The sequence below is a fragment of the Peromyscus leucopus genome, chromosome 6 (assembly GCF_004664715.2).
Source record: "Peromyscus leucopus breed LL Stock chromosome 6, UCI_PerLeu_2.1, whole genome shotgun sequence".
In the NCBI taxonomy this organism is placed as follows: Eukaryota; Metazoa; Chordata; class Mammalia; order Rodentia; family Cricetidae; genus Peromyscus; species Peromyscus leucopus.
In genome coordinates this window covers 86,960,466-86,988,205 of record NC_051068.1, presented here as the reverse complement: position 1 = coordinate 86,988,205, position 27,740 = coordinate 86,960,466, and positions in this window count along the sequence as shown.

Genomic DNA, 27,740 nt, shown 5'->3' with positions numbered 1-27,740 from the left:
CAAAATGTATTTTTATTTGCAGATAAGCTTCTATTAAATTCTCATGTGTTCAGGAAGGAAATTGAATATATTTTAAATTTTTAATTATCACTTTAGAAACTAGGTATTTTTAAATTTGATATAGAATTTTATCTATTGTCTCTACTATGCATTCTTACCCTATTTTCTATCTTTCCTCTTCCTCAAACCTGCAAAACTCTTACCTCCCTTAGTAGTCCATTTACAGATCCAGGTTGTCATTTATTTCTTATGTTTTTAATTATAGGTAATGTAGAAATATCACAGTACACCTCATTAGTATAAAAAGCTAATAAAGTTCAATAATTTAAAAAAGGGTTAAAAATGAAGCAAAAGGAGATTTTTTTCAAAAAGCTTCTTAATATCATTTACATAATAGTATAATACAGGAAATTTAATCCTTTTTATTTTTTTGAAGGATGACAACAAAATACACTCCCTAAAATAAGGCAAATTCACTTACTTTGTAAAATTTTTACAATATGGCAATATAAAAATTTATTGCTAGCATCAAACCCCTAGACTTGTTTAATTAAGTATAGATATTACTATTATTCTAAAATATTGTAACTTTAATACACTCAGTATGTTTCTTAAAATTTTTCTCCTGGAAAACCCTATAAGTTCAGAACTTTTCTTCTTTTTCTTTAATGGTTCTATAATTCGTTTTCCTGCAGATGCATGGGGGAAAGACTCAGGGGTCATTAATGCTGGTATTAATATACATTTGTCATTGGACTAGACAATTTCCCAACTGGGTAATGCCACATTTCCAATGGCCTCCCAATTAATGACTGTCTAATTGACTCATCTGCAAATCTTGCAAAGCAATATTTTTACTAAGTAAATTGAACCTGCCAGCACAAAAACTCTGCAGAGCTGTGGCATAATTAACTAGATTTGGAATACTTGATCTCAGAAGCCCTGAGGATAATCAATGTTAGTTTCATTTGGAAATGGTTTTGTTGCTATAACCATGACACAGTGTTTCTGAATTACTGATGTTTTGATGACTGTTGCTTATTTGGTTTAGAACAGAAAAGCTGTAGCTCACTCAAACTTTATAGCGCAATAAATTTTCCAAAGTATCTTGAATTTAAAATCAGTCAAATTAAGTGAAGTTTTAAGTACTATTTGTTTTCCCAAATATTAGTGCTTATCAAAACCAAAGAGGCCAGCTAACATTTCCTCTGTAGCCATCACATGGGAAGTTTCAGAGTGGCCCTACTTCCTTTTAAAAATTAGAAAGGAAGTTTGTAGTCTGTCTGCTTGATGATCATTTTAAACAGTGGCCTTCTACACAATTCATGGTTGAAAATTTATGGGACTCACCACTTAATTGAGAGTGAGAATTCTGAGCACACAGACCATAATCACTATAATTCACACAGTTCAATAATTGTGGGGTCCATTAGTTTGCAAAGTGAGCAGACAGAATTGAGCATTTTGATGATCTAATAAGAATTGTAAAATCAGGAATTGTAAATGGAATAAATTCATAGAACTCAAAATGCATTAATCGCATATGCTGTGTAGATGAATTTTAAATTATTGTTATTATTATTTGTGTGTGTGTTTGTGTGTGTGTGTGTGTGTGTGTGTTTTGTGTGTGTTGGTGCACATGTGCCACAGCTCATGAACGTAACACTGTGGGGTTCGTGCTTTTCTTTTACCTTTTCATGGGTTTCGGCAGATAAAACCCACATCATCAGGCTTTGCAACAACTATTTTTACATGCTAAGCCATCTTACTGGCCATAGATGTTTAAATATAAAGTTTTGGCATTGTAACCCTGTTTGTTTCGTTTAAGAGTTAGGAGCAGAAGTTAAATTTTACAACTTATGTCTATTATTTCTGACTTAATATTGAATCAATTTGACTTTCTTCAGTAATATGAGAGAGAGTTTTCGTGCTTTGAGGTCAAATACTTTTTCACAGGAATAGTAAAATTTTATCCTAGAAATGATGTACCAACAAAATCACACACACACACACACACACACACACACACACACACCCCCCCCCCCCCCCCCCCCCCCACACACACACACACACACACACACACACACACACATATTGCCTTGATTACAACAATAGGAAAGTGAATATGATCAAGCATTCAATTCCCAGAAATGATCTGTCACAATAATGACTCAGACTTGTTCTTCGTCTGTCTATGTCTTCTGAACATAGAAATTGTACCACACATTGGTATATTTCTTGCTTATTTAGTGGATATCTTGAGAGTCATATAGTAGAATTAACAGTAATACATTTGACTAACTAAAGAAAAATCTACATGCTAAATATTGTGATACCCTCTGTATAGCATTGTTCATGGGAGATGCTTAAGTGATGAGTACTAATACATATCTCTAAGATTGGCTTGATCATATTCACTTGTCTTTTCTATCCTAGCAGTGTAGAATGGACAGAGATTCCATAGTGATGAGCAAAAGTTGTCATAATGACATTCTTTTCCCATCTGAGATCCATACTCCTGTATCCTATTTTTAATAAGTGATGGATAAACACCACTCCAAAGACTTTGATGAGAGATAAAAAACAAACTTTTAAGAGCTTGCTTTCCTTTTAAGTAACAAACTTGAACTCTTGCAGAAAAAGCACAGTTGGCTGCAGTTTTCAAAGGAAACTTTACATTCTGAAGCTATTTATACTCTTCAAAAATAGATGAAACATACTTTTTAAATAAAACTGAGGCAAAGGCAATGTGACAGTATTTGGCTGTGCTCAGAATATAGTATTTCTTAATATTAGGCTGTGGAGTTCAGCACAGTGTGTAGTTTCCCTTTAAACAATCTATTTCTGCCAGCACTCTGTTTTGTGCTGAGGACTTTGAAAGCTAATTAAAGTCATATTGAATGGTTTGGACCAAAACTAAACAATGATGAATATATAGAATGTTTTTTGTGCTCTAAGGTTTAAATTTTTCCACAGAGAGAAAGCTGCACCTCACAACCTACCATGCTCTGCCTTTCTCTGCTCACAGGGCCTAATAAGATGACATAAAGAACATGATCTAAAATGTTGAATTCTGTTGTGTTAATTTTCAACAGGAAAGTGTTATTATTGTATGCATTTTAGGGTCATTTAAAGACTTGATGAAGAAAAATTAGGTCAACCATAATTTTACATACCTCAAGTACAAGGATCTCACCCACAAATGCCATCTCATTTGAGCCATTAGAAAAATTGTAATGTGCAGATAAATAGGAAAAATAAGACAACCAAAAGCAGACAATGTATTGATCTCATAAATTAAATACTCTAACCTTTTGGTTTACGGAAATACATTTAATAGTCTCAACAACTGACCCAAAATTCCATGGCCATTCTTTTCACCAGTGACAACAGATAATTATTCTTCAAGTTTCCAAACTGCATTTATAATTTCCCAGGACACCAGAGTCATTACATGCCACTTAACTCTGAAATGGCTGCAGCCAAATTTGAAATAGTCTACTGAAAGCTCGTGTCTGGAGTATCTGCCAAGAGGCCTTGTAGGTAGGAAGAACTCCCTATCCAGTAATTACCCTATGTAATTATTTTGTACTCAGATTCTTCAATCAATCTAGAAAAATAATGTTCTTTTAGCTGTTTTCTCTTTAATAATATATCCCTCACCAATAATCTATAAGACCACTATAAGAGACCTCTATAAGAGATCTCATCTTCTGACTTCAAATATTTACCTGAATAACAATTAATCTTTTAAATCTCTCACCATTTCCTCACTTTAGAATTAGTGATTCCCACCTACACACTCTTACACATTATTTGCGAAGGAGTTATTTTGATTCTATCTTTTTTTGTTTTAATCAGGTGTAATTTAAGTTGATCAATACCTCAAATTTTTTTCCAACAAATTCTTTAAGGAAAATTTATTTGAAAAGAAAATGTTCCTGGCTTTGGCTACCCTATATTTCGATGAAGAAAACATGAAACCATCAGTCTGTTAAATGCTTAGCTCTCTTCCTCTTCCTGGTACCTGTTGAGTTCTTTACTGCTCACCTTATGCACATGGTGTTAATAATGCAACAGCAAGTAGGGCTTATTAGCTTTCATCACTTTTATAGAAATCTCGGCCCACAAGGACACTACTGCAATGAACATTGTATCTCAGTAACACTGAACACACATTGTTCATTGCAGGAAAACACAGAGAGTGGGGATTTTATATTTGGAGTTGAAGCTGGGCTCGATGTTGATTGTACACTGTTTGGAAATTCTTGGTAAAAGCAATACTGAACACAAATGTTCCATGTATGATTAGACTGCTGTGTTGTAGATTTTGAATGCTAGATTTCAAAGTATCTACAAGTGCTTTGTGAATCTCATGAGTAATGGTTTTAGTTTTCAAACTCTAGGAAACTGACATGTTACAAAAAAAAATTGTCAGGAAGCCACAATGTACACATAAGAGTAAAGTTTATGTATTTAAAAATGCTTTTTAAAATGTCATGAAATTAATATTAAGGGCATTATATCTCCTGAAGAATGAGGAAAGCAGGCGTATCTAGTAGCTAGTTAAATGACATTAAAATGAAATATAATATTTGATATTTTTTGCAATGATTATCTACAAAAGGAATTCAAGATAGTGAGTATAATTTCTAGCCAATGCAAATTAAAAATGAAAATTTAAAGGCTGTAATAAAATGCATTTAATTATGTTCTTATAAGGCAAGTGGATTCAATAGTACTTCTCTTAAATGAATCTCTGTCTACTCATTTAATTCTTCATCATGTTTCAATTTAAAAGTAATAGAATATCAGTAACTCTCTCCATCATTGTATTTCAACAAATCCTATCACGCTTATGACCCTCACACTTGAATTTGTACCAGCAAAAGACAAATCTAGTTTTAAAAGAAAATTCAAATAGATTATTTCAGAATCTCCCATTAATTGTGTAGCAGAAATAACACGTTTTGAATATTGGAATATCAATTTGCAAGTCAGAACTCCAAACCATCACTTATTTCTATTTTTAGTCAGTATCTTTTCTAAAGTCTGAAATAAAAATGTTAATGCACTTTTAAAGGTTAATAGTTGCCTAAGTGGTCCATAAAATAAAAGCTTAAACATGGCTGCTTGCAAAATTTAATGAGAGAGCAAACACAAGTTCACCTTGTCGTTTTATCTTCCTTAGCTTTGTTGTCTGGAGACCTGTAAGTGCCCGCAGATGATTATATCAATTGCAGGATTAGGTAGTATAGGCTCAGAGCAGCTTAAATGGTTTAACATCTGTGCAACTGAGGCTTCCATGACATAGCATGTGGGATTTATTCAGAGGACAAATATGTATTCCAGAGGTCTATCCTATCTTCAGAACCTAGTGAGTGCTGCAGAAACCAGCAACCAGCAACACCACTTGTATTCATACATGTCAGTCAAAATACCCCATTAAGAACTGACACATCATAATGAAACTAAATTTGTTTTTCTTTATATTCAGCATCTAAGCTCACAAACATACTTATATTAATTGCAGCAGCAGCCTATTTAGATAATCACTTTAAAATGCAGGTATGTCCAAATTCTGCCTAAAACACTTCCTTTGCTTTCTTATTTCATCTTGTAATAAAATAATAGGATTAAAAGTTCTCAGTTGGGGTTCAGACTGCTCACTGACTCTGATTTTAGTAGAATTGGAAAACTTTAAAATAGCAGTTTTGAGCACTTTGTTAAATTTGCATTCCAGAAAAAGAGTTTTTGCTTTCTCTGATCCATGTACTACCTTCTCTATGCTGTTATACTGACTATAAGAATGTGCATGTGTCTGAGAATGTGTGTTGCCTAATTATTTGGAGTTCAGACTTAAATAGACATTATATAGTATATGTAGAATACATGCAGAAAATTTGACAAGGTCTTAAGACATATTGGATTTACAGAAGAAGGGTAGGAGGAGCCAATACTGGCATCTTCTGAATAGAGACTATATATTTTACAAGGTATAAGACAATCCCTCCTCAATGAAGAACCATTGAACTCCAAAAGACTGAAAGCATAGAGCTTAGTGGATCTATCCTAAATTTTAATAGAAAGATGTGAATTACCATTCATGGTTCTTCCTATAATTTTTGGCCGTTTGTATTGTTGTGCTTTCTCAGTATTTTCTTGCTACTCTTGAGAAACATCTGATAAATGTAGAAAATAGGTGGAACATGTGAATAGTAGCTTGAAGAAGTGTTTTTAAAATAAGAGTTGCTGAGAGAACTATTTAGTGTGAAGAATAAATGAAGCAAAATTACATTTCCTGAGGCCACTGGGCAGCACAGTAAAGTAGTGGAACTTCAGGAGGACTTTTTTTTGTTGTTGTTTTTCGAGACAGGGTTTCTCTGTGTAGCTTTGTGCCTTTCCTGGAACTCACTTGGTAGCCCAGGCTGGCCTTGAACTCACAGAGATCCGCCCGGCTCTGCCTCCCGAATGCTGGGATTAAAGGTGTGCACCACCACCGCCCTTCCAGGAGGTCTTCTTGACATGCGCAATTATAGTCTTCATAACTTGGACTTTAAATTTCAGTACTAAACAGTAAGGAATAAGGAAAATATTATTAAAATGAACTGAATTATCAGGAGGTTGATATTTTGATACTTAATTCTTAAAAATGTTTGCATGTTTGTTTAACAACCATGAACTAATATTTGGTTGATGGTACAAAGAAAAAGTAAAGAACAAATTTAGGGTTATGGCATGTTTATTTTCTTAGGCAAATGAATAAGATACAACGTGTATAGCTGTGTAACTAGCAAATATAATAGATGCTAGCATTGAGAATGAGGTTGACAAGTAATGAATCTGTGGGGAAAGACTTGGTTTTGTACTTATATAAATCTCTAGTTTATGCATCAAAATGTAAATTATATGAATACCAAATGAAATATTTTTGTACAAGATAAAAATTCATAAATGTGATAGAAACTATCATTGAGACATGGTGTCTTAAATCAATGAAAATAAGACAATAGAGATGTTGAGTATCATTGTCATTGTCTGAAAATGAAGTACCATCCACCAAATGCATATGTTGAAAGATTGTCCCAAAGTGATATATTTACTCCTTGGAGGTGGTTGTAGCTCAGGGGCTCTGATTTACTCAATGGATTAACCTCTTGATGGATTCAAAGTTTTATGGCATTGTTGACATAAAAGAAAACACTTCATTGGGTGTACATCCTGGGAACAGACTTTGTTCCTAAGCCTCCTTTTGTCACTTTTGTTTCCTATCTTTCATGAGGCAAGCATATATTCCATATTCTATCATTTTGTGTTTCCTTCCAACTTCTTTGTGATGTAGAAATGAAGCCTACTGACCCTGGATTGGGAATTATGAAAATGTGAGCCAATATAAATATTTCTCCTTAGTTGACTTGCTTGTGTGTTTTACTCATGGTATAGGAAACTGATTAGTGCATTAATAACAAACAATAAGGGAAATAATACTTGCACATATTTTACATTTTAAATAGAAGCTCCCTCTGAAATCATTTTTAATATTGTCTCTGTGTGCCTAATAGTTATTTCTTCTTATGTATATACAACTCTGGAAGAATTATAATGCTTTAGTCTAGAGTACTCAACAAAGTGTCTCTGTATGTTTGAAAAGATCTACCAATCTTATTTCTTCAGAACAGGAAAGGAAAATTATTAGTGCTAACCACAGGCAGTCAAACTTTCAGTTTATAGTAGTTTTTAAGAAATTCAAACAAAATATTTAAACAAAGTAATTACTTTTGAGATATTTCATTTTACAGTAGTCAGTCTGAATTTTAAGGACAATGACCTAAAATTAACCCCATAAAGAGAAAAAAATGAGTATATGAGTGTAAGCAACCCCTCTTACTTATAGACCAAGGGTCTCCTGATGTGTCAGTGGAGATTAAAGCCAGTCTAGGTTGGAGGGGACCTCAGAAAGACTTAGGATGAGACAAATTTATTTTAAGCAATCAGACTTTTTATACACTGATCAAAACAGAACATAATGGTAGTAGTGTACTCATGAAAAACCCTACATGCAGATACATAATATATAGTATGGTTTCTTTTTATATGAGTAGGGTTATCTAACTTTTCAACTTATCTTTATTCATTCTTTACCTCCTATAAATAAAATGTCCCACATAACACATTCCTATTCACAAAATAATTAGAATTATACAAATTACTTTTCTGTTTCTAGGACGTTATCTCCCCTGAATTTACAATATGTTTGTATTCATACACAGTCCTGTGTATACTTGTATTTTCTTCAGTTCTCAATTAGTCTAGCTTTTATATGGATTTAAAAATATTATTCATATATTCAGTGTTGCTGAACTGATCCTTCTTAAATTCACATGATCTGCTAAAGTAATTATATGTGATTAATTCTACTTTAATAAATTTTCAATGATGTTCAGAATTGTTTCATATAACCAAATACATAACAACTAATAATATTTAAATTAAAATACCCCATAATTCTCATTACTTTTGGTAATATATTTCAATAAATTTGGAGCTTCACTTTTCTCATATTAAGAAAATCTGCTGAAAATAACTACATAATATTGATATAACTAATTGAAAATGCTATCTGTCTGAAAAATCAGCCCCATGCTCCTTGGTGTTTGTCTGACATAATTTATTTTCATCAGCATAAGAGCTAAACTTGTTGGATGCTCTAGAAACAAACTCTTCAAAATCACAAGCAGTTCAATCATTTCCAGACCAAAATCTCATTAAACATTCCCAGTTTAGACCACAATCCACAGCTCTGGAGATGCTAGGTAACAAGAAGGACCCTAAAGAGGGGTGCATGGATCACCATGGGAAGAGAAAAGAGATGAGATTTTGTGGTTAAACTGGGAGTGGGGGATGGTAAATGGGAAGACATGAGGATGAGAACATGAGGGAATGGGGTGGTCCTGCTGGGGGAAGTGTGAGAGCAATGAAAGATTTATCTCAATAGAGGGAGCCATTATCGGGCTAGGGAGAAACCTGATGCTAGGGAAATTTCCCGGAATCCACAAGGATATCCCCATCTAAGACCCATAGCAATATTGAAGAGGGTGCTTGAACTGGCCTTCCCTTGTTATCAGATTGGTGACTACTCTAACTGTCATCATAGAACCTTCATCCAGTAACTGATGGAAAGAGATGCAGAGACTCACATCCAAGCACCAGGCTAAGCTGCCGGAATCCAGTTGAAGACAGTGAAGAAGGATTATAGGAGCAAGAAGGGGGTCATGACAGGAAACCCACAGAGACAGATGACTGGAACTTGTGGGAGCTCAGGGACAATAGACCGACAGGTGGAGAGCCTGCACAGGTCCAGACTAGGACCTCTGCATATGGGTGACAGTTTGGGAGCCTGGTCTGTTTGTGAGACACCTGGCAGAGGGGCCAGGATCTATCCCTGGTGCATGAGCTGGCTTTTTGAAGCCTTGCTCAGTCTTGATGGGACAGGAATAGAAGGGCTTGGTCCTGCCTCAACTTGATATGCCAGATCTTGTTGACTCCCCACGGGAGGCCTTACCCTTTCTGAGGAGTGTATGGGAGTGGATTGGGAAAGGTCGAGGGGAGCAGGAGGAAGGAAGGGGAGGGGAACCATGGTTGGTATGCACAATGAATAAAAAAATAATTAATTAATTATTTTAAAAAGTTCCTGGCTTAATACATCATCTATACTTGATGATATAAGATATTCACCTTCATGTTCAGTTGAAGTTATCATGCCTACAGAAAATTAATCCCTGGAGTTGAACCATTTTGCATTGTTCGCAGAAATGAAATGAGGAAAGTTCTGCATCAAGTTGTGGGATAATCATTTTGTACACTGTGAAGATGTATCTCTGCCTTCTGATTGGTTTAGTAAAGACAAATGGCCAATAGTTAGGCAGGAGAGAGTAGTTGAGACTTCCAGGGAGAGAGGGAACTTGGGAAGATCTGAGGCATGGAGATTACGCCAGCAAGTCACAGATGGAGTCGGATGTACAAAATGGAGACAAGATAAAGAGCCATGTGACAAAATGTAGATTAAGAGGAATAGGTTAATTTAAGTTATTAGAGCTAGTTGAAAACAAACCTAAGCTAGGCCAAGCTTTCATAATTAATAAGTCTCTGTGTCATTGTTTGGGGGCTGGCAGTCTAAAGAAAATCTGACTACATCATCAGTATACTATTTTGAATCCTCTGTATGCTGCAGAAAACCAGGGCAACTCTCCTATCCACTATTATAGTACATAAACCCCATGGACTTGTAATCTGGAGACAATCCAAAAGTTACTCAACTCTAATGTATCAAGCCATCTATGCAAAATATTTTAGCTTATAACAATATATTTCTCTTCAAGATCTTGAAATTTAACTTTTTTTCAAACTATGTACCACGTCTTATATTGCTGTCAGATACCGCTCAATGAGTTTGTGTATACAAATGGCAGGTTCCAAAATGAGTTACAATTAGCTATTCCCTGCCTTTCTTAATTAGTAAGAAATTTAATCTAGTGACTATGGGCTTGATCCATCCAGAACCAAGTGCTAAGAGAACTATACTGTAGAGTGTATAATAATGAGATCTAGCAATAATTTACTGCTCTAAGCTGAAATATGAACACAGGGTCATCAACCATATGTGAGTTATGAAGCAAACTAGTTTTCTAAGCCTTGCTGTCTCAGGGTTTATCATGGTGAATAGACATCATATCCATGGCCACTCTTATAATGAAATCTTTTAATTGTAGCAGACTTACAGGTTCAGAGGTTGACTCCATTATTGTCATGGTAAGAAGTATGGCAGAGAAGGACTCAAGAGTTCTACATCTGGATGGGCAAGCAGTAAGAAGAGAGAGTGAGTCACTTGGCCTGGCTTGAGCTTCTGAAAGCTGAAGCTCACTTCCTGTGGCATACTTCCTTCAGTAAGGCCACACCTCCAAGAATTCCACTATGAGTCTGTGGGAGCCATTTTCATTCAAACCAGTACACTCTCATAGAAGGAAACCAAGGCTGAACTTAGTAACTTTGTATAGCATTTGTTCATACTCTATTTACATACAAATGTATTTATATTGGACTCCTGTAGCTCAAGTACAATACATATGATGTTTCCTGTTGGTGCTTAGTATAAAAAAGTACTAAGCTTTTTGTATATCAGTCCACTGGACAATCTTTTAGACCCCAAAACAATAGTGAAGATCTAAATACTTAGAATTTATTCTCACTGTAATTCCCATGCCTTGGAATCTGCTTATGACTTTTGGAGGAGAATTTGAGTTTTCTAAGGACTTCATTTCACAGTCTTTTAAGTTCTATCTTTTCTGGTCATCAATCATTTCTTTCCAGTCAGTCCTCAATCAGAAAAAAGCCTCACATTTTGCTTTCTATTGCTTGTGTGTTAAGTGTGCTCTTTATTTACAGTGTACTTCAACAATTATTCTGGTATCTTATTTGAATCTCATTTAAATCACAAACAAGTTAATTGGTATATTATATCATACACTCAACAAGTATTGCATTTACTAAGTATTTTGAGTGTCATGATTTAGGTCTTTATCTTCTCCAGAACATGTGGGTATCTAAGTCTTTCAAGTAGTATGTTATTGTTATTTCAACACAAGAGGTTTTGGAGGATGGGGATTAAGTGCGGCTATAAAGATTGTGTCCCCATGGTTACATTTGTAGCTTTTTAAAAACAGAAGTATTCTGTGCCATGCTGATTTTTCTTCATCATTTGGTGTCTTCCATGTGCTAATAGAAATATCTTCACTGCACGTTAAGAAGATGCTGGCTTCAAGAGGTCCCATTGATTGATTGTTTCTCTCAGTGTCTGAGCTATTGGTGTTATATTTAGGAAGTGATCTCCTAGGCCAATGCATTTAAGACTACTTCCTACTTTCTCTTCTAGCAGGTTCAGAGTAGCTGGATTTATGTTGAGGTCTTTGATCCACTTAGACTTAAGTTTTGTGCACAGTGATAGATATGGATCTATTTGCAGCCTTCTACACATTGATATCCTGTTATGCCAGCACCATTTGTTGAAGATGCTTTCTCTTTTTCATTGTACACTTTTGGCTTCTTTGTCAAAAATTATATGTTCATAGGTGTGCGGATTAATGTCAGGGTCTTCAATTCGATTCCATTGGTCCACATGTCAGTTTTTATGCCAGTACCAAGCTGTTTTTATTACTGTGTCTCTATAGTAGAGCTTGAAGTCAGGGATCGTGATGCCTCCAGAGGTTGTTTTATTGTACAAGATTCTTTTGGCTATCCTGGGTTTTTTGTTTTTCCATATGAAGTTGAGTATTATTCTTTTGAGGTCTGTGAAGAATCATGTTGGTATTTTGATGGGGATTGCATTGAATCTGTAGATTGCCTTTGGTAAAATTGCCATTTTCCCCAACTGGATCAGGCCCTCTGAATAGGTGAGACAGTTGATTGGCTTGATCTGCTTGGGAGGCATCCAGGCAGTGGGACCGGGTCCTGTGCTCAGTGCACGAGTTGGCTGTTTGAAATCTGGGATTTATGCAGGGACGCTTGGCTCAGCCTGGGAGGAGGGGACTGTATCTGCCCGGACTGAGTCTACCAGGTTTATCTCAATCCTCGGGGGAGTCTTTGCCCTGGAGGAGATGGGAATGGGGATGGGCTGGGGGAAAGGGAAGGGGGCAGGAGGCGAGAAGGGAGAGAACAAGGGAATCTGTGGCTGATATGTATAATTAAATTATATTGTAAAATAAAATAAAATTAAAAAAAGAAGATGCTGGCAACTGCCTTTGTAACTCACAGCTGTAGAACAATGAGTTTAATAACCTTCTTTATGACTTGCAGTTTGTGATACTCAGAGAAACAGAAAGGTGGACTTAGATACACAACTATGAATCATTGTCAAGATTTGAAGTTGAACTGACCTTACTATTTTCTGCCTTTATCATATCATACACTGTTCCTTTGTACCTATAACTTAAGCTGCAAGCCAATCCCACATTAATCTAAACATAATTAGAGTATATGAGCTTTAAGTTAACACTCTGAGTTTAAATGCAGAAAGTAAATTCAAGTTAATGTATGAAAAATGAGAAAAACAAGTTTTACAACTAAACAGATGTATATTTAAACCCATTACTCATTACATATATAGCTTTGAGTAATATGATTACTTTCAAAGGTTCCTTATTATCTTATTTATTTTTGCAGTTTTTCAAATGACAATATTGTCTATCTTACTGAATTTTTGTAAAATGAAAATCCAAGCTTCAGTAAGGTATAACAGGCTTAAAAGGTTGGGAAAATTATAAATTATAATAGTTTGTATGCCCAAAGAGAAATGAATCAAGAATTATTTAAACAGTTCAAATGAGGTACATGCCTAATATCCTGTGTGCTAAAGGTTGTATTAGATATCTAGCTTGAAAAGATATTGTAGACCATACACCTCTAACAGGAAAACTAACATTAAGCAATTACAAGCTCTCTATTTCTTCTAAGAGAATGACCAAATGAACATACGTGCAAACTATTACGAGGCCACAAACTGCTATGGCCAAAGTGTTTAATGTTGTACGAGAAATGCTATTTCCCCAGTAATTGCTGCGTCACAGGAGTAGCAAGGGAAAAATTAGACTCTTGTCCGTCCTCCTTTGAGGAACCATCGCCAGAGGCCAAAAGTAAGCACATCCATCAGGAAATTTTAACTGGAAGCCTGGCAACTTTTTCAATCTCCATAAATAGAAAATTGTCAAGTTCCAAGTAGTCTGATGACTAATTTCTGGTTATGCAGAGGATTTTGTTTTGAGAAAATTGGGTCACCTCATGTTAAAAGGAACAACATGGTTTTAATTGCTCTTGATTACTAATTTCTTTTCTCAATAGCAATTGTCTATTGGTCACTACACCCTCCTTGACTTCTGGCTGTTAGGATGTGTCATAGTCCTATTTTTCATTCTCTCCACTTCAGGCTTGTTTCTGGATTTCCTTACTGGAGCATCCTGGTCTCTGCAATGTTTCAACGATTCTCCTAGGCTCCTTCTTCCTCTCCTGTCTTCTTTCTTTGACAATCTCATTTAGTCACATGGAGTCACATGTTGACTTCCAAAAATATTTGCTATTTCTGGACCATTTCTTTCTGAACTTGACACTTAACTCCTTTTCCTGCTTTCAGATGACAGTCACTGGTCCAGTCAACAAGCACTTAATGTTAATCAATGAATGTCTAGGTCAGGTGTTTCAACCTGTGGGTTAAGACCCCCATAGAGATTGCATATCAGCTATTTACCTTACAATCAATAACAGTAGCAAAATTTACAGTTATGAAGTAGTAACATAATAAATTTATTATTGTGGATCACTCCAACACAAGGAACTGTATTAAAAGGTCACAGCATTAGGAAGGTTGAGAACCAATGGGCTAGGCTCTGATCTCTCCCCAAACCTGAATAAGTTATGATGTGCTTGCTTTAAGCCAAATAAAGACAAAAGGTCAAAAGGCTAGGAATATCACAATACTTGTCCTAATTTTATGTCACACACATTTCTACATAAAATTCTGCTGGCTCATGAGTTGCAATGGCTCATGAATTCCACTGACAACATGTAGCCAGGCTCCAACCACTTCATACTAATTCAAGAACCATTGTCCAAGCCAATATTTTTGATTCCTTTACCCTTCGTTAATTCTGGCTTTCTGACATGGCTTCTGCTGTTTTCTATTTTCAGGACTATTTGCAATGATTTAATCAGACTGATCTTGTGAACAAGCCATTCTTTGTTCAATACTGCCAAATACTTTTCAATCTCACTTAGCGAAGAACCAATCCAGTTATCTACTGCCCTTGTCATACTGGTCCTTATATATTGCATGGAGAGCTCAGGTGACAGCCATCCTGTATTCACCAAGAGAAGCATTTTGGGCAGAGCATATGTATGATAAGTACAAAAGCCTTGCTTATCACAGATTCCTCCCTTGCAAACTTAAAACTAAGTAAAACCAGCATAGAATTTGTACTCAAATAACCTTTCTCTTCAATCTAATTTCTTCTATTTACTGACTTTAGAAGCTTAATCAAATTTCAGATGAGGTAACTGAAGAAGCCAAGAGCCACTAGTATACTGTTTCTTAATTCCTGCATTAATAAATAATAAATAATAAATAAATATATATAATAAATTTTACCCTATCAAATATATATATATATATATATATATATATATATATATATATATAAAACTTAATTTCACATATCAGCCATGGATTCCCCTGTCCTCCCTCCTCCCACCCCTCCCCCCAAAACACCCCCATTGCTACCTTCTACAAGGCAAGGTCTCCCCTGGGGAGTCAGCCCAGCCTGATAGACTCAGCCTAGGCAGGTCCAGTCCCCTCCTCCCTACACCAAAGCTGAGCAAAGTGTCCCAGTATAGGCCCCTATTTTAGTTAGACGTTTTAAACGTTACAGATGGTTCACAGAACAAAAGAGAAAAGTTCTTGTTTCTATGGAGCCCACATTTCATGGAAACACACCTGAATCAAATTAAATGGGAACACTGGACAGAAGTGTGAACTATGTGGGTGGTATATGTTGGTACAAATTGAGATGGAGGGAACAGTTGAACTCAGGTTCACATGAGTGTAAATGCCAAGGTATTTGTAACCTTTTGATGCTGTTCTGGGCCCCTGCTTCTCTGTTGTCTTCAGAATTGTCCTGAATACAGTAAAGCAGGAGTTGGATAAACACTTGCTCATTAAATTTTACCCTAACTATCAAAAGACTTGGGTATGGAGAAGAGAGGAACTGGAAGGCAGACAGCTTAATGAGCAGATGTGAGCACCACACTGGCAGTTTTTACAGGGAAGCAAAGGAAATCTACTGTCCTTTTCATGAGGAAATGAAGCCATTCCCCACAGAGAATGCTGTGGACTTTGCTTCATTTCCATGGATTGGGTTACTAAGAGGTTCTGATCAAAAGGTAAATTCAGGTATGTCTCACACTGGTAAAGCTGATTTTTATATTTTAAAAGTAATATATGAAACGTTATTTTTAAAGATCTATTGATTAAAACACCACAGGAGATTACACTGAAGAAGATACAATAGAATTTTAAAAATTCTATCATTATAGTTACAAAAATACTTCCAAATTAACATGGTAAATTTAATATACATCTGTACATTAATCCATATTGTAGTATATGAAACATTTGTGAATCATGTTTATCTTCCATCTTTCTTGGCAGCTAAAGGGTATCCCATTAACTAATCATACCACACTATCATCTACACTATTCTATTTTTTTTTTTTTAAATATTTTCTCACTTTTCAGAGTGGCGGTTCCATGCCCCTTTCAATTTCTGGTTTTAATATGTTGCTTAACACTGGATGCTGGGAATTTTTAAACACAAAATTTCATTGTCTCACTAAGAACTTGGCAAATAAAGTTGATTGCAACTAAAGCTTGGTACTTTTAAGAGTTCACCAGATATTTCTAACTTGCAAGTAAAATTGAGAATCTCTGATGGATGACTCGTTTACTATGCTAACCTCACTGCTCTTTGACCTCATCCTCGCCTTCGTAATCCGGCCTACTCTTTGATACCAACATAGATCATCATCTCCGCAATCGTTGTTTCTACTTTCTAACCTTACCGCCTTTATCTCCATATTGCTACTTCAAAGAGTTTCATCAGGAGATTCTGCATCAAAGGAAGAATGTGGATCCAAGCCTGTCTCCCTCACAATCCAACCTGTCCCTTATTTAGATAAAATATTAAGCATAGCCTCGGATTTGTGACATAGTAATTTGGCATTTTAAACAGAGTGACAAATGGAATATCTATTTTCTTAAGTCTTTGAATAGTTTGTCTACATCTGTTCCTTATTTAGCACTTGCTTTCTTTTTTATTGATTTATCCTGTTAAACTATAGCCAAAAAATTAAATACAATATTCTATCTTGATTGTACTCAAAATATACTTGTTAGCTAGACATAGATTATCAGTTTGTATTTTACACTAAATGGAACCAAAATGTCTTGTCTGGGTCATAGAAGCATAACACATTTATAATAAATAAATATAATCTCATCTCTTTCCTTCTTTATCTGAACCCTTCCCATTTTATGACACAAACTGAGCTATGCCCGTCTCTCTAATGTTGAGGTAGCAAGATATCACCCTTTTTTTTTTATTACACTTTAATATCTATATATTTTGAGAATTTACTCAAACTGACTTAATGGAAATCTTAATGATAAGGGAAGTATGCTGGGTAAAGGCACAAAAAGTCAACTTAGAACAGAGACATTAATCATTGAGTCAATAATTTATAGTACCTTGATAAATTAAGAAAATATTGTACCATCAATAAAAATGGAACCTGTCAGAGATGTAGGAGAGTTGGTAGAAAACTTCCTATCCTGTAATTGGGAGGTGGATACAGGAGGCAAACTCAAGATTGTTTTCAACTACAGAGTGATGAGGCTCTTGAGGATGCATAACAATCTCAAAACCAAAAAGTCTAATCAAGGAATCTCAGTGACATGACATCTACTTTAGATTATATGGATCTGACTTGGAGGTTGCATAATATAAATACTATTTTGAACACTCTCCTCCCAGAGGTGCTCCTTTGGAAGCAAAACTCAATCAGTGAAATAAAAACAAATTCCTTTGGGAGGGGTGTCTTTCCTAATTTCCCTAGACTTTCTATCATGGACTGTTACCAAATAATCCACAATATAGGAATAAATATATAGATACTATTCCAGGCAAAATTATGTGAATTAAATTATTCTGCTCTAGAACACACATAAATTTAAGACACTCACTGTAGCATTTATACATTTTGGAGAAGAATGTTTGAACTTTATATAAATGGAAGGATAAAGATGAAAATATCTAGAGCAACCAAATTATCTGTCTTATATATTAATATTCTTCTTTATGTTTTATATAAATCCATGTAATGTGTATGTATGTATACAGATGTACACATGTGTGGGCACATATGTGTACATGTGTATGTACAAGTGTATGGAGGCCAGAAATTGGAACTGGTTGTCTTCCTCAATCATTCTTCACTTTATTTATTGAGACAGAATCTCTCACAAAGTTTGGAACTTTATAAATGTGCTAGTCTAGCTAGCCAATTTGCTCTGGGGAACTCCTGTCTGTAACTCTTAAGTACTGGGATGACAGATGGGCAGTCATACCTGAGTAGATTTTGTGTGAGTGGTGCAGGTCCAAGCTTTAGTACTCACAATTGTACAAAAAGCACTTTATCAACTGTACCATCTCCCCAGTCCCTTATTTATTAATTTTTATACAAATATGCAATGTGTATATTATCCTAGAGTTTTACATATGAAGACACAGAGACCAGTGCTGAGCTGATGAAATGTTTCAGCAGGTAAAGGTGTTTTCACATAAGTTTAATGTCCTCTAGAACCCACATAGTAGAAGGAGAAAACACCCTTGCAAATTGTCCTTTATCTTCACAAGCTTAAAATTGGCATGTGTGTGGACACAAATAAACACATGTACACACAAAGAAACATTAAAATAAATAAAAAAACTTATATGTTCACTACTATAATGATTAACATAATATTGGTGGAAGTAATAATTCCCATGCCCTGTACTAACTAATAGTAATAGTAGTGAAGATAGAATAGTATTAATAGTGGAGATAGTGGATAGAATAATAATGCAATATATAAATGTTTATAATTCAGAATTTATAAATTAATTCAATTTTATTTGTGTTTTTGTATTCCTGCTAATACATGAGGTTCTCAACAATAGACTTTACATGGTATCATCCTAAAATCTGGAATCATAATTCCACCTTGAATAAAATATTTCCATAGTTGAGGCATATGTTCACTTATATTCTCCCCATTCTAGATCAGGTCACAGATATTTGACTCCCTAAATATCCAGTATATTTCACATATTTCAGTATAACTGACCTCAAGCCATCTTTCAACAGTTTTTAATTATCTGCTTCAATTTTCTAAGCATACAGCCAGATTGGAGCAGATGCATGTGTGGGTATGGATAGAACTTAGGCTGCACAAAAACCAGAGACACATTGTAGCATGTGAGAATAAATTTTCACATTTAAGACAAACATGAGTATGGCATTGGAAGAGAAAAAAAAGTGGGCAGGGATTTTTATTTATTTACTTATTTTTGCAGCGGGGATTAAGGATTTCTTTTTATTTTTGTGAAGACTATACAAAGAACATCCAGGGAGAAAGATTTAGATGATAGTAAAAATGGTAGAGGCAGGTCATAATGGTCATGGTAGACAGCTAAAAATTACTGATGCTTAAGTTCTAGATGACTAGCTAGTCACTTAATGTATTGCCATCTGCAGTCAGATGGTTTTCTCTGGTCTGCCCTACCTGCAGAGTCCTGTGGCCCACTTATAAAATAATCACTCAGAAGCTTATATTAATTATAATTGCTTTGCCATTAGCTGAGGCTTATAACTGACTAGCTCTTACACTTAAATTAACCCATAATTCTTATCTATATTTAGCTATGTGACTTGGTACCTTCTTTCAGTTCTGCCTTCACATCTTGCTTCCTCTGTGTCTGGCTGGTAACTCCTGAGTCTGCTCTTCCTCTTCCCAGAATTCTCCTTGTCTGCTTATCCCACCTATACTTCCTGCCTGGCTACTGGCCAATCAGCATTTTATTTACCAACCAATCAGAGGAACACATATTCACAACATACAGAATGACATCCCACAGCAACCATTTTTGATGGGATGGTTTTACATATATTAGCTTTTTATTATCTTAATAATTATAGAGAGTAGTAGTTGTTGCTTTTACTCTAAGAATGAAAATGGCGAGTCACTGAAAGTTCCTTAAGCAAAAATAGAGTGGAAATAGGAAGCCTGAGGATGCTTCCATGTTTGTTCACCAGTCTACAGTTCTAATACGTTGTGAAACTAAAGGAAACTGGCAATAAAAAGTGCCCTCCCCAAAATGGTATTCTGTCTGACTCGCTTTGTCCACTAAGCATCTTTGAGTTGCTATATGCAAAGATCTTCTATACAAGAGTTGAGGAATTATTAGCAATTAATGACTGCTGAGGTAAGGAGAGTCATCTTTCTTTTAGGGCCAGCCATTGGTGGGTTGCCAATGCTCCAGTTTCAACACAAACCCAAGCACCTATCAGCTTCATTAATTGGACTCAGTGTGTTTAAAAATAAACCAAATTTTCGGTGGTTTAGTGTAAGCCTTTAATTCCAGCACTCAAGAGGCAGAGGCAGGTGGATCTCTGTGAGTTTGAGGCCAGCCTGGTCTATAGAGCATGATCCAAGACAGCCAGGACTACACAGAGAAACCTTGTCATAAAAAATAAAAAACAAAAAAAAAACATAAAGTTGGGAGGAAGATGTGTTGGGAGAAATCCAGAGGAATTTAGAGGGAGGGAAAGGGATGGTAGATATGAGAAAAATATATGTGTATGCATATAAATATATGTATGTAACAACAATTAATGAAAAGGGGGCCATGAATTTGAAAGACAGCAAGTTGAGGTGTATGAGAGAGTATGAAGTGAGAAAAGAGAAGGGATCTTGTTTCCAGGGTTCCATTGTATGTAAGTGGGAATAATTTAGGTGGCTGAGAATAAATCACTAGAATTTCCCCACACTGACAATATATATCTGGATCATTAGTGGTACTTGAACCTGGGCCTTGCTAACACAAGTCTGTATTGTGACTGATTCAACTCAAGAGTCATAGGTGGGGCATAGGGAAGTGATGATGCTGTACATCCATGGGAAAGAATGGACATGGGAACAGTGGTACTGGGAGTTGTAGACCTGAATTCATAGAAGCAATGCTTGGCCAGGTAAAATTTCACAGTTCACATTGGCTGTGAAGTTCATGGTGATAGTGCATGTCATAAGTGATCTCTGGCATTGTCTCTATTTCTGGGGAGAATTTGTTTTTAATACAAAACAACATATTTTATTCTTAAAATTATTTCAGTCATGCCATATCTCATTGATGCATAAGATAATAGTAGTCTGCCACTATATAAAAATTGAAATAAAGCAGTTTTATACACAGAAGAATGTGTAGGGAGAGAAAATAGATTGATTAGCATGTTAAATCAAAGGTTTTGTTGTTGTTGTGTTTTATATCTAGCAATTAAAGTGCTATACTACCATCACTGTGTGTGGAAATATAATCATGTTATAGACATTTATTTTTGAAATGTTTATTATGCTTAAAATATTTATTTGAGAAGTATTTACCCTCATTAAAATGTATAGGTTATAACTGTAAATACTAGGTTGATTCCACTGCAATGGTAGAAAGAACAGAATTGGGATTTTGCCAATGTTCTCTAAATTCATGTGCTGCTGAAATGACTTCTGGAAAATAGTAGTGTAATATGTACAGAATTTAAAAGTATGAGTGATACAAGTTCCCCTAGGCAAATAACAAATGAAATGTCCTCATAGTTAGATATTGTGCTTAGCTTTCTCTGTTTTGACTAACAGCAATCATGGTCACATGAGCATATTCCCCAAGCCTCAGAACCTTTTGCTGAATGAGTCATCTCCAAATGTACTTGGGAAACTTTGTGCCTAATTTCAGAACACAAAACTTACTGTCACCAAAATCCTGTTATTCTAAGCCTTAATGAAATGATTCTGATGATGTTCTGTTACAGTCAGAAATCAGTGCCTAGTCCTGTTGTCGTTAGAGGCATCCTCCAGCAGCTGATGAGAGTGGAGGCAGAGTGTGGTGATATTGTGTCCCCCAATATATTGTGCACCCTAATAAAGTTATCTGGGGTCAGAGAACAGAACAACAACTAGAAAGACATAGTAGCTAGAAAATTGTGGCACACACACACACCTTTAACCCTAGCATTCCGGAGGCAGAGATCCATCCAGATCTCTGTGAATTCAAAGCCACACTGGAAATAGCCACGCATGGTGACACACACCTTTAATCCCAGGAAGGGATGGCAGAGAGCCCAGGATGGAGGTATCCATTGGGTCTCTCCCCTTAGAACTCAGAGAACCAACAAAAGAGGGGGAGGAGAAATTGTGGGAGCCAGAGGGTTTGGAAAGCACAACCTGCAGGATCAACTAAGCATGACTCGTGGGGTCTCACAGAGACTGGAGCAGCAATGGGTGTGCACTAGGTCCTTTAGCATATACGTTATGGTCCTTGGCTTGGCGTTTTGGTGGGACTCCTGAGTGTGGGAGTGGGGATGTCTCTGACACCTTTTCCTGCTCTTAGGACCTGTTTCCTCCTACTGTGTTGCCTCACTCAGCCTTTATATGAGGCTTTGTGCCTGGTTTTATCATACCTTATTGTGCTGTGTTGGGTTGATGTCCCTGGGAGTCCTGCTGTTTTCTTGGGGCAGACTTGGAGCAGGTTGGCAGGGAATGAATCTAAGGGAAAGGGAGGTGCGGGGCTGGGGGGTGGGGTGCTGGGAAGAGTGGAAGGATGGGGAATTGTGTTTGTGAGGTCTTGTATGAGAGACTAAAATAAAATAAAAGATCGAAAAGAACGTTAGCAGTCTGTAAACCTACACTGCCAGTGTAAACTCCCATCAGGTGACCTAGGAAGTCTCACACACTGCTCATTGGGTGACATGCAGAAGATGACCTAATAGAGGGCTTGAAGCTTTCAACCCCAGAACCAAAGAGGAAAACACTATCTCATGGCCAGTAGATTTTTGTCCATTCCTGAATATTGCAAATGCCTCTGCTGAAAGAAGAAAGATGATTTAAACAAAAACTAAAGAAAAAAAATGAAATAACTGACAAACCTACTCCATATGTGCAAATCCTAACATAAATAAAAACAATATGAAAAAAACAAGATAACAGGTCTCATTTAAAAATTAGTAACCACATAATAATGGCCTCTAGTGAAAAGTATGTGGAAGAATTTTCAGACAGTCTTCTTGTTTATAATTGTAACTTTTTTTCAGATAACTCAAAGAAGACATGAGTATACTTTAAGAACACACAAAAAAAAGATGAATGAAATGAGGAATTCAATCCAAGTTCAAATTAGAATTCAACAAAGAAATAGAATTGCTGAAGAAAAGTCAAACTGAAATTGGCTGGAAATGAAAAATTCAATGACCTAAAAAAAAAAAAAAAATCAGTGGGAAGCCTCATCAATAGACTGAATCATCTGAGTACCTAGACTGAAAGAGAAAATAGAGCAACTGGCTGGCTGATTCTGCTAAAATAAATGGTATGCCTTTGAGATATCAGGAAAAAAAACTGTCAGATTATAGACATAGAAGAAAGAAAACACCATACCAAAGGCATAAAATATATTTCCAATAAAATCATAGAATAAGTATTTGCAAGCCTAGAAAAAGAGATGCCTATCCAGTTACAAAAGACCAATGGAGCACCAAAGAGATAATGCTAGAATAAATACTTCTCCTAACTTATTATAATAGCATCATTAAAGATCAAGATTAAGTAAAAGGTATTAAAAGCCACAGGGGAAAAAAGACAAATTAATTGTAAAGGTGGGCCAACCGAGTAAAGCTAATTATTTGACAGGAATTTTTAAATGAAGAAAGGTCTATAAAGATGTATTCCAAATTTTGAAATACCACAACTGTCAATCTAGACTATTATACCCAGAAAAATTATGCATTAAAAATGAAAAAGAAAGTAATACTATTTATTTCACAAAAATTTTTTGACCACTAAACCATCTCTATGGAGGACAGTGGTTGAAATACTTTAAGACAAGGATAAACACACCAAAGTGGTGATAGGGAATAAACAATACTAAGATAAAAAAATCAAAATATGCCTATGAAAACAGTATACAAGAAGGGTGGTGGTGACACATGCCTTTAATCCCAGCACTCAGGAGGCAGAGCCAGGCAGATCTCTGTAGCCAGCCTGGTCTACAGAGTGAAGTCCAGGACAGGCAGAAAAACTACACAGAGAAACCCTGTCTCAAAAAGCTAAAACAAACAAACAAACAAACAAAACAAAACAAAACAAAACACTATACAATCAGAAAAGAAATGATAAAAATTAATATACATCTTTCAATAATAACTGAATAACCAATGTTCTTGACTATTTAATAAAAACACAAACTAGCAGGTTGGATTGAAAAGACCAGATGGAGTTGTTGATATCCCTAAGAATCATCTCTCACTATCAGTGGCAGACACCAATTTAAGATAAGTCAATGGAAAAATTATTTCAACCATTGAGAACTAGGAACCAAGCAGAGAGAGCTATTCAAATATGCAAGAAAATGGACATCAAATCAAATCTAGTCCAAAGAGATAAAGTTTATTTCATACTCATTAAGAAGACATTATACTGAGTGAAGTCTACAATTCTAAACACACTGTAGCAAACATAGGCATACTCAGTTACATAAAACTAGGACTACTAAATCTAAAGCCACCAATTAGTTCAGCTCAGCTTTAATGATGACTTCAATCCCTCACTCTTATCAAGAGTCGGGTTATCTGAACAAAACATAAATAGGTAAATTGTGTTAAATGATATTATAAATTAAATGAACCTAATAGATATCTACTGTAGCTAGAGTTTTCCTGCCTTGCCCACAGTCAGGACAAATCTCTATCACCTGCCAGTCCCACGGCCTCTCAGACCCAACCAAGTAAACACAGAGACTTATATTGTTTACAAACTGTATGGCTGTGGCAGGCTTCTTCCTAACTGTTTTGTAGCTTAAATTAATCCATTTCCATAAATCTATACCTTGCCACGTGGCTCATGGCTTATCAGCATCTTCACATGCTTCTTGTCATGGCAGTGGCTAGCAGTCCCCGTCGTGTGGTCCCCCCCCCCCTTCCTGTTCTCTCAATTCTGTTCTCGTTAGTCCAGCCTATACTTCCTGCCTGGCCACTGGCCAATCAGTGTTTTATTTATTGACCAATCAGAGCAATTTGACATACAGACTATCCCACAGCAATCTAAAGTACATTCCACACAAGTAGTAGAGAATACATGTTCTTTTCAGACCATAGGACACCCTTGAAAGTTAATCACAAGTTAGGACACAAAGAAAGTCTCAATAAATATAGGGAAGATGGAATAATGCCCTGTATTCTGTCTGACCATACTGTATGAAAGCTACATATCAACAAGAGTCGAAACTAGAGAAAACACAAGAATTCATGGACACTAAACAACACATTATTGAATGATTATTGAAAATTCACCAACTACATAAAGTATTTGTTGAATTGAATAAAAGTGAAAACACAGTGCAACAAATTCTGTGCTATATAATAAGGGAGTGAGTGGGGAAGGGAACTGTGAGGGTGGGGGGAATTAGAGGAGAGGAAGGATGGGAAACTGAGACCAGAATGTGAAATAAATAAATAAATAAATATTTTGAAAAGCACAAAAAGAAGTCTTAAGAAGAAACTTATGTTAATTGCCTACATTAAAATTAATTTGAAAATTCTGAAGTTAATAATATAATGATACATCTTAAAGCTTTGGAAATAGAAGAAAAACTAAACCTGCAAATGGTAAACATGAAATGTAACCACAGTCAAAACTGAATTTAATTAAATGAAAACAGCAGCAAAAATACAAAGTGTCATTAAAATAAAGAGTTCTTTGGAAAGATTGACAGGATTGACAAATCCTTTACTAAATTAAGCAAAAGAAAGAAAGAGAACTCCCAACTAATAAAATTTGTATTTAAAATGGAGGAATTAGAAACTAGCCAATAAAATTCATGATGTATTTACAAACTTTTATTTGACTGAATTGGAAATATAATAGATGTATATATACCCCAAAATTAAACCAAGATGAAATAATTTCTTCAGCACTATAACCATCAATGATACTGAGGTTGTCACAAAACACTTTGAAATTAAAAAAAAAAAAATTCAGAGCCTGATTTACTCATTGCAGAATTCTACCAGAAGCTGAAAGAAAAATTAACAATGGCTACTTGAATTATTTCATAAAATAGAAAAAGAAAGAAGGCATTCCAAATATTTAATGAAGCAAGTGCTATCCTGACATCAAAACCATATAAAAGCTCATCAAAAGTAAAATAAAATAAAATAAAATTATGAATGGATATCCATGTTAAATATAGATTAAAATTTTCTCAGTCACATAAATGAAAAATTAATTCATAATCACATCAGCAAAATTCCAGAGCTAAAAGGATGACCCAATATATATATCAATAAGTGCTATTAATCACAGAGACTCAAAACAGAAATAATATAAGAAACTCACTAGGTACAAAACAAACCTTTATTAGAACTCATCATCACTTCATGACAAATGTTAGAGAGAGGGTAGGAATTTAAGGAGTACACTTCAACATTATAGAGGATCCAAGTGATGGACAACACCCAAGGTTAATGATAAATGGAGAAATATGAAGCACTTCTTAGTAAGATAAGGAATAATGCAAAGGTGTATACTCTCTCCACTATCATTCAATATAGTATTTGAAGTGTTATATAGAGAGATATGGCAAGAAAAGGAAATAAAATGGATACAAGTAGGAAATTAGAAAGCTAAAGCATAATTTTGCTGATTATACAATTATATAAATATGAGACCCCCAAATTCCCACCAAAAACTTCTAGAACTGAGAAACAGTTTTATCAAATTAGTAAGATATGAAATATACACACATAAAACAGTAGCCTTCCTATTCGCCAACAATACTACAAAATAAATTAGAGTATAAAATCTCATTCACATTATCCACAAAACATAAGTAAAATACTTGTGAATAAACCTAATCAAGGAAAAGAAAGACCTCAATCATGAATCATTAAGAAACTCAATGAAGGAATGAAAGACAGCATAAGAAGATGGAAATACTTCCCATGCCCATAGATTGAAAAAAAATTAGTAATATGAAAAGTGCCATCCTATCAAAAGCAACCTACAGTTTCAATGTAATCCCAATAAAAAATACTTGGCCTTTTCTTCACAAACATAGAGAAAACAATCTCAAAATTTATATGGAGGTACAAACAGACCAAGATTAGACAAAGCAATCCTGATTACTACTAATAAAAAAATACTACAGGAGGTATCATCATACCTGAATTCAGTTTATATCATAAGCCCTATGAATACCAATATCATGGCAAGAAAAATAAACACATAGTTCAATAGAATAGAGTGAAGCCTCCAAATGAAACTCCACACAGCTAACCTACTTGATTCTTTAATCCTGCAACCCATATAGTGAATATAATAGGTAGGGATAGTAGAGTGCATGTATTATAAATAAAACATGTAAATAACTAATGATAGAGTGAGTAAATGAGAAAAGATGGCAAGTCAGATTGCAGAGATATAAACATATGGTACTAACTGAGATACAATGTATTTTATAATCTTGAATAAAAGACTGACTTTATAGCTGGGCTGTGGGGGCACACACATTTAATCCCAGCACTGGGGAGGCAGAAGCAAGCTGATCTCCTGAGTTCGAGGCCAGCCTGGTCTACAGAGCCAGTTCCAGGATAGGCTCCAAAAGCTACACAGAGAAACCCTGTCTTGAAAAACAAACAAACAAGCAAACACAAAACCAAAAAACTGACTTTATTTCATATGTATTTCAAAAAGAACAAAGGAATTGCTGCATTGACTACACACTGAAGTGAGATGCAAGACAGGGAGAGAAAGGCTGGATAGGATGTTTTCCCAATAATCAGTGAGA